Below are 8,491 nucleotides of genomic sequence, written 5' to 3'. Positions count from 1 at the left end.
ACAAGAACTCATGGAGACTGGAGCAGCATGCAAAGGTCCTGTACAGGTGTCACCAGGTCCTCTGTGCTAATATTATGGCTTCCAGTTTAGTGTTTTTATTGGATTACTGAGTTTGCAAATGAGTGGGTCTCTGATTCTTGTGCCTTCTCTTGGGCTCTTTTCCTTCTGTTGGTTTGTCTTATCCACCTTCAGTGTGATAGTTTTTGTTTTATTATATTTTAAAAATGAATGGATGAATAAATGTAAACCTAGACACTAAAGGTTAAAAAACTATTTTCAATAAAAGAAAACTAGAGGGAAAATTATTTTCATGTTGATCTCCTTAGTGAAAGTAGAATAATACATGAGTCATTAAGAAAAATATTAAAATTAGATTATAAGTAAAAGAGAGAGTTGACTCTCTAAATGCTACCATAAAAATATTTGCATATCCATGTTTATGGCTGTGCTGTTTATAATATGAAGGAAATGGAACAAGTCTAGATGTTCATCAACAGATAAATGGAAAATGCAAGTATTGTACAGATACACAATAGAACTTTAAAAACAATTTTTTTTCAGGAGAGAGTATGAACTCAGTCCTCCACTACCACAAATTATGCATTTAAGTTTCCTATTTGAGGAAGTCACAGGGGTCATCACATCTAGAGTATAGTGAATGAACTTCCCAATGGAAAACCACCTTCAGGAATCATGGGTTCTCCCCTGCCAGGTAAGTATACACATGGAATTTTATTCAGCCATAAAGAGGAACAAAGTCATAAATTTTCAAGAAAATTGATGGATTTTGAAATTATTATATTAAATAACCCAAACTCAGAAAAGCAATCACCATGAGTCTCTGTGATATACATGCCATAGATTTTAATTTTTATGTATGTGTACACATGAAATTTATAGGTCATGAAACTAGAAAGACCATGAGAAAAGCAAAAGTGGTCTTAGGAAGGGGAATAAAAAAAAAAAACTGGTGATGAGAACAAGCAGTAGAATACATGTGATATGAAAGCAGAAACCCCCTGTGGGGAGGAGGGAATGAGCAGGAAGGGATTAGAAAAAGAAGATCAACAAAAAAATTATGTGTATAAATGCTATGATGAGGAGGATGGCCAATGGTGGTGCACGCCTTTAATTCCAGCACTCAGGAGGCAGACACAGGCAGATCTCTAAGTCTATAGGGTGAGTTCCAGGGTAGCCAGTCTACACAGAGAAACCCTGTCTCAAAGAAAAAAAAAAGAAAGGAAGGAAAGAAAGAAAGAGAGAAAGAAAGAAAGGAAGGAAGGAAGGAAGGAAGGAAGGAAGGAAGGAAGGAAGGAAGGAAGGAAGGAAGGAAGAGCGAGCCATAATAAAACCCATAGCTTTAATGCACTAACTATAAAACCAAATAAATTTTAAAAGAGGCACTATTTCTTTGTAACCTCTTTTCAGAAGTTCGTGGGGGGAAAAAAGAAGTTCATGGATAGTCATTCTGATCCATCCACTATAAAGTTTCCTGTCAGTCTTTCACCAAATGTTTTCAGCAGCAAAGATAATGATCATAGATCTGTATCATCCAATAAAGTAGGACTCTGCCGTGCACCTGTGTGGTTACTGAAACTTAAAGAAACTTACAAGGTTTCAAATTCAGGTGACTGGGATACAGCTCAGTGATTTTTTTTTAAAAAAAATACTTGTCTATCATGCAGGAGGTAGCTTTGTTCCCCCACACCTCAAAAAACATTTAAGTTCAGTTCCTCAATGATCCTAGGCACATTTCCAGTGCTTTCTAGCTATTGTGCCTACCGTATAGACCAGTGCTGACACAACCATGTCTATCATCAGAAAAGGTGCTATTCTACAAGGATTGTTTCACTTTACTTATAGAACTTGTAATTTTTGGAATTAGTTGGAGTTGTTGTTTAAAGAATGGCGTATCCACATCAAGTTATTCTGTTGCTCTGAGATACAACTTATACAGGAATCCATTTGCCTTTATTTAACAGCATTCAGAATGTTGAAGTAAGGGGCCTGTGGGATGGGTTAGTGGGTTAAGGCACTTGCTGCCAAGCCTGTGGATCTGAGTTCAATCCTAAGGACCACATGGTGGGACTTCTATAAGTTCTCCTCTGACCTCCACACACATGCTATGCCACACACATGCTCTTGCTCACACACATACACATACAAAATAAAGAAATAAGTATAATTATTTTATTATTTTACGTGAATGAGTGTTTTGCCTGCATGTGTGCATGTGTACCACCTACATGCCTAGCACCCTCGAAGGTCAGATCCCCTGGAGTTACAGACAGTTGTAAGCTGCCATGTGGCTGCTGGGAACTGAACCTGGGTCCTCTGCAAGAGCAATAAGTGCTCTTATCCACTGAGCTAAATCTCTAGTCCTACATGTAATTCTAAAACGGAAATTAAAAATAGAAATTCCACCGGGGCGATCGTGGCGCACGCCTTTAATCCCAGCACGTGGGAGGCAGAGGCAGGTGAATCTCTGTGAGTTCCAGGCCAACATGGTCTACAGAGTGAGTTCCAGGGCAGGCTTCAAAGCTACACAGAGAAATCTTATCTCAAAAAAGAAGAAGAAGAAGGAGGAGGAGGAGGAGGAGGAGGAGGAGGAGGAGGAGGAGGAGGAGGAGGAGAAGAAAGAAAGAAAGAAAGAAAGAAAGAAAGAAAGAAAGAAAGAAAGAAAGAAAGAAAGAAAGAGAGAAAGAGAGAAAGAAAGAAAGAAAAAGAATTCCCACGTGACTCCAAAATCCCTTTTCTGTGTATAAATGGCAGTAAGTGAAATCACTACCTTATACAGACACCTGGGAGGCAAGCTGGGTAGACAGAAGTATGAGGCGCATGGGAAGAGAAAGGAACCCTCGCTCTCAAGCTGGGAGGAAGCCTCTTGCCAACTCAAAAAGAATTCCAACACAATTAAGAACATTGTGGTCATGTTGGTGTTACAGAAACAATATGCCTTCAGTGAGAAATGACTCTACACACTTAGATTAATAAAGGAAAAACTCCTTTATAGCATTTGTCTGGCTCTGACTAATGCTCAAAAAGCAGTCAGTCTTAAATAGAAGGTTTGCTAACTTATGTACACCCCAGGCTTGTACATTCCACACATCAGTCTAGAACCTTCAGTCTCTTTCGGTTCTAGCCCCAGGTTACATTCTGAACAGTTTAACCAGAGACAGGAGACTGCAAGTTTAGCTTCTGGGACAGATGGGAGATTTACATATCAAAGATGTTGTCAGAATTATTTCTAAAGTATACCAGAGTTTTGTTTTTGTTTTTGTTTTTTTTTTTCAAATGGTTGTCAACCAGCATTATCTTGCCTATGCGGCAGAATTATGCTTTTCTCAAGAAGAGAACTGGGACTCAAGAGGCAGAAGCAGGCAGATCTCTGAGTTCAAGGCCAGCCTGGTCTACATAGTGAGTTCTAGGACCGCCAGAGCTACATAGTAAGACTCGGTCTTGAAAAAGAAAGAAAAACAAAAACAAAAAGTACAAGCTGGGCAGCGGTGGCACACGCCTTTAATCTCAGCATTTGGGAGGCAGAACCAGGCAGATGTTTGTGAGTTCGAGGCCAGTCTGGCCTACAGAGTGAGATCCAGGAAAGGCACAAAGCTACACAAAGAAACCCTGTCTCAAAAAACAAAAACAAAAACAAAACCACAACAAAAAATATATATATATAAAGAAGACAATGGTGAGTTTCTGGCAGCCTGGGAACCCTGAGTTGCCCCTTGAGCTGCCTGTCTAGAGGCATGTCCTAATGGCTAGTGAATACTGTAAACAAACGTTTACATCCTCACATCATAAATTTCACTTATCTCTGGTTAGCATACTACTTATTTTGGGAGAATTTTTTTGTTTTTGTCGAGACAGGGTTTCTCTGTGTAGCTTTGTGCCTTTCCTGGAACTCGTCTGTAGACCAGGCTGGCCTCAAACTCACAGAGATCCGCCTGCCTCTGCCTCCCGAGTGCTGGAATTAAAGGTGTGCGCCACCACCGCCCGGCATTTTGGGAGAATTTTGAGGGCAGTGCTCCCTTAGCTAAATTCTACTTTGTGTGACTCAGTGTCATCGAAGGAAATCTAGTAACGCATTCTTTATAACATCAGTTCTATTACTTTGAGTTTCTTCTACATCAGTTGGCACACGCCTTTAATCCCTGCACTCTGGTGGCAGAAATATGCCAACCTTCTCTGAGATCAAGGCCAGCCTGGTCTACAAAGTGTGTCCTGAGCCAGCCAGGGCTATACAGCAAGATCCTGTGTCAAAAAACGAACAAACAAACCACATTTGTTGAAGGCCTTTCTCTTTCCCCAACTATAAATCTCATCAGAAATCCCATTTACAGCAAAAGCTATTTCCTAGCCCCCTTGTGGAACCTCAATGGCTCTTGATTTTACTTCCTCAGATTATAAACCCATCCAAGGAACCTCCAAGGCTGCCCTATAGTCTCAACAGCTCCTTAGCATCTGGAAGATGTAACTGAGAGCCACTGAAATGGTGTGAAGACTCTTCTCTGAGAAGGCCACACTTAGGCTCTCAGGGCTGCCTTATTCTTTTCCTAAGCACCTTTCTTCAGCGAACTCTGCTTCATACCGGCTCATTCTGAAATTCCTTTGTGGAAGCCAAGGATCCCTCAAACTGCTGCGGATGACACAGAGCTGTGACCCTTCCCTGTTGCTGGATGCAGGTGGTCCTTCAGCTTTGCCTGTCCTGTCCCTCGATTCTTTATATGTTCCCAAGAGCACTCCAATAACTCAAGGATTGCCAAAATTCTATCTTAGTTCCTGTTTCTAAGATATACAATACAAAGATGACTTTGACGCAAGGAAAGACAGAAGACCCTGGCACAGCTAATCTTTTAAGGCACTGATTTGGACTCCAGGAAAAAGCATGTCTATCTCCAATGTAAAGAAATTCAACTTGAGCTGGGCAGTGGTGGTGAATGCCTTGAATCCCAGCATACAGGAGGCAGAGGCAGGTGGATCTCTGAGTTGAAGACCAGCCTGGTCTACAGAGTGAGTTCCAGGACAGCCAGGGTTACACAGAGAAAACCTGTCTTAAAAAAAAACCAAAAGAAAAATATTCAATTTGGTTGGAACCCAGATATCCTTCTTGTACTCTCCTTCCCTCCTCCATCCTGTTTTCCCTAACCCTGCCACTCTAGACTTAGACCTGCCACTGCCACCAGCTTCAGCCCCTCCTCCTAGCCCACTTCCATGCCCTTGAGACTAAGCCTCACGATACAGACTCAGAGTCCCCCTAGTTCTTCCTGAATGCCCTCCTAGGCCGTCACTTCTCCTAGCCCGTCTCCAGGCCTTTGTGACACCCTGCTGACTTGCAGAACTGCACTCTACTAGACAAATAGCACCCACATTTGTCTGGGGTACAAGTATGCTAGCTGTGCCCTTCTCTTCCTCCTCCTCCTCTTCCATTCTGGTCTTTCAACAATATCCCTAGTCTGGTCTCAGCTGCATGCCTTAGCCCATCTCCATTCCCTTCAGACTCACCTCCATTCATGGCCAGACTCAGGGTACCCCTAGTTCTGTCTCTGCCAGTATTTGTGGGGCCAGACTCCAAATTTTAATTAAGAGACATCCAGAGCCTTGTAGGTATCGGTTTTGTTGTTGTTGTTTTTGCTCTTTACTCTTTTGGGGTCCTGCCACCCAGCTCTCAAATAAATACACAGAGGCTTATTCTTACTTATGAATGTGGGGCCTTACTTTGACTTGTTTCTAGCCAGCTTTTATTAACTTAAATGATCCCATTTACCTTTTGGCTCTGGGCTTTTATCTTTCTCTATTCTATATACCTTTCTTTACTTCTTACTCTGTGGCTTTCTGTGTAGCTGGGTGGCTGGCCCTTGGTGTTCTCTCTCCTTTTCCTTTTCTCAACCCCATCTTCTCTTTTTCTCCTTCTATTTATTCTCTCTGAATGCCAGCCCTACCTATCCTTTCTCCTGCCTAGCTATTGGCCATTCAGCTCCTTAATTAGACCCATTGGTGTTTTAGACAAGGAAAGTAACACAGCTTCACAGAGTTAAACAAATGCAACATCAAAGAATGCAGCACATCTTTGCATCATTCGAAAAATATTCCATGGCATAAATGAATGACACATCTTTGCATCATTAAAAAAATATTCCATGGAATAAATGAATGTAACACATCTTTAATATTCCACAACAGAGTCTCATTAAGAGACATCCAGACACCCACACTCCTCCAGCTAGCCTATCATGCACCTACCTGCTATACCCATCAGGGACTGCTTGGAGTCTGAACCCAGAACTCCAAACAAAACTTCAGATCTGGGACCAGTGGACATCTGAAGCCTAAAACCCAGAGTGGCCCCAACACTGTAAACCAAGCACAACCTATCAGAGTTGAGTAACAACAACCAAAGAACGGAATACCTAACCAACAAAGGATAGACCAGATATCCATATCAAGAAATGCCACAAATGTTATAACTCTAGATGCCTGCATCCCGTCACAAAAACAAGCATGAATAGCTCAAACAATATGCTTCCTCCAGAAACCAGCAACCTTTTTGAAATAGGCCCTGAGAAAAAATAATTTAGCTGAAGCACAAGACAAGGACTTCAAAACTGCAATTGTGAATATATTCAAGGACCTTAAAGGGTATATGAATAAATGTTTCAATGAAGATCATGAAAACACAAATAAAAAGTTGAATGAAATAATGGAAACAGTGTAAGATATGAAAATAGATTTTAATAACGAAATAGAATCACTAGCCGGGCAGCAGTAGTGCACGGCTTTAATCCCAGAACTCAGGAGGAAGGGGCAGGCAGATCTCTGTGAGTTTGAGGCCAACCTGGTCCTCAGAATGAGTTCCAGGACAGCCAAGACTACATAGAGAAACCCCGTCTTTAAAAAAAATAAACTGAAATAAAACTCTAACTGAAGAACTCGGGAAGTCAAACAAAAAGGTCAGAGGTAAGATTAATATATTAAAAAAAGAGGAAGAGATAATTTCAGGTCCTGAAGACAACATAGAAAAAAATGTATGTTTCAGTCAAAGAAAATGTCAAGTCTAAAAAAATCTCAAGCACAAAACATCCAGTAAATCTGGGACACTATGAAAAGATCAAACCTATGAATAATAGGTAAAGAGGAAGGAGAAGAAACCAAGGACAAAGGCACAGAAAATATTTTTAATAAAATCATAGATAAAAATGTCTCTGTATAAAGAAAGAGATACCTATCAAGATGCAAGAGGCATACAGAACACCAAATCGACAAGACCAGAAAAGAAACTCCCCATAACATGAAATAATCAAAACACTAAAATATACAGAACAAAAAGAAGATATTGAAAGGGAAAAAAGACCAAATCACATATAAAGGCAGGCCTATTAGAAAAACACCTGACTTTTCAATGGAGACTCTGAAAACCAGAAAGACCAGAAAGGTATTCTACAAGTTCTGAAAGACCACAGATGCCAGTCCAGACTACTATACCCAGCAAAACTATCCATCACAAAGGATGAAGAAAAGCATTTCATGATGAAAATAAATTTGTCATTTCTGTCCACCAATCTAGCTCTACAAAAGGCACTAAAGGGAAAACTTCAGTCTAAAAAAAAGTAAAAAAATAAAAATAATAATTATACAACAACACCACAACAAAATAACAGGGATTAATAAACATTGCTCTATAATAACCATTAATGGTCTCAATTTCTCAATAAAAGTCACAGACTAACAGACTAGATTAGAAAACAGGACCCATCTTTCTGCTGCTTCCAAGAAACAAATCTTACAATCAAGGACAGACACAAATTTAGGATTAAAAGGATGAAAAGGGTAAAAAAGACAGACATTGCATGTTTTCTCTTACATGTCAATGATAGCTTTTAAGCTTTAGATATGTGTGTTTCAGTTAGACTATCCAGAAAGCAGGGAGCAGGAAAAGATCTTCTAAAGAAGGAGAACTAGAACATAGTGTTTGTCTGAGTTAGGGTTTCTATTGCTATGATGAAAAACCATGACCAAAAAGCAAGTTGGGGAGGAAAGGGTTTGTTTGGCTTACAATGGATCATAGTCCATCACTGGAGGAAGTCAGAACAGGAACTCAAGCAGGGTCGGAACCTGGAGGCAGGAGCTGATGCAGAGGCCATGGAGGCTCTGCTTCCCTTGGCTTGCTCAACCTGCTTTCTTATAGAACCCAGGGCCACCAGCACTGGGGTGGCACTACCAACAATCGACAGGGCTCCCCACATTGTTCACTAATTGAGAAAGTGCCTTACAGCTGGATCTCATGGAGGCATTTCCTCAACTGAGGCTCCTTCCTCTCTGATAACTCTAGCTTGTGTCAAGTTGACACACAACACCAGCCAGTACAACTGACCCCTTGTCAGCTTGACACACAAACACGTCACTATTAAGCCACAACCCTTCCTTTCTTATTCATCCCTAAGATCTCACATTAAAATCATAAATAATTTTAGAAGTCCCACAGTTTTTA

General features: G+C 40.7%; 1 long non-coding RNA gene and 1 other non-coding gene across 2 annotated transcripts; one reads left to right on the top strand and one right to left on the bottom strand.

Moving 5' to 3' along the window:
• Nucleotides 1-558: 558 nt before the first annotated feature.
• LOC121829256 (U1 spliceosomal RNA) lies at nt 559-720 on the bottom strand. The gene has a single exon (XR_006072035.1). It is a non-coding gene; the product is annotated as a U1 spliceosomal RNA (small nuclear RNA).
• LOC121828844 (uncharacterized) lies at nt 571-1,653 on the top strand. The gene is made up of 2 exons (XR_006071465.2): nt 571-712; nt 1,429-1,653. It is a non-coding gene; the product is annotated as an uncharacterized LOC121828844 (long non-coding RNA).
• Nucleotides 1,654-8,491: the final 6,838 nt, after the last annotated feature.

The sequence above is a fragment of the Peromyscus maniculatus genome, chromosome 4 (assembly GCF_049852395.1).
Source record: "Peromyscus maniculatus bairdii isolate BWxNUB_F1_BW_parent chromosome 4, HU_Pman_BW_mat_3.1, whole genome shotgun sequence".
NCBI lineage: Eukaryota > Metazoa > Chordata > Mammalia > Rodentia > Cricetidae > Peromyscus > Peromyscus maniculatus.
Note: the sequence above shows the minus strand (reverse complement) of the source record. Positions and strands in the feature narration are given on the sequence as shown.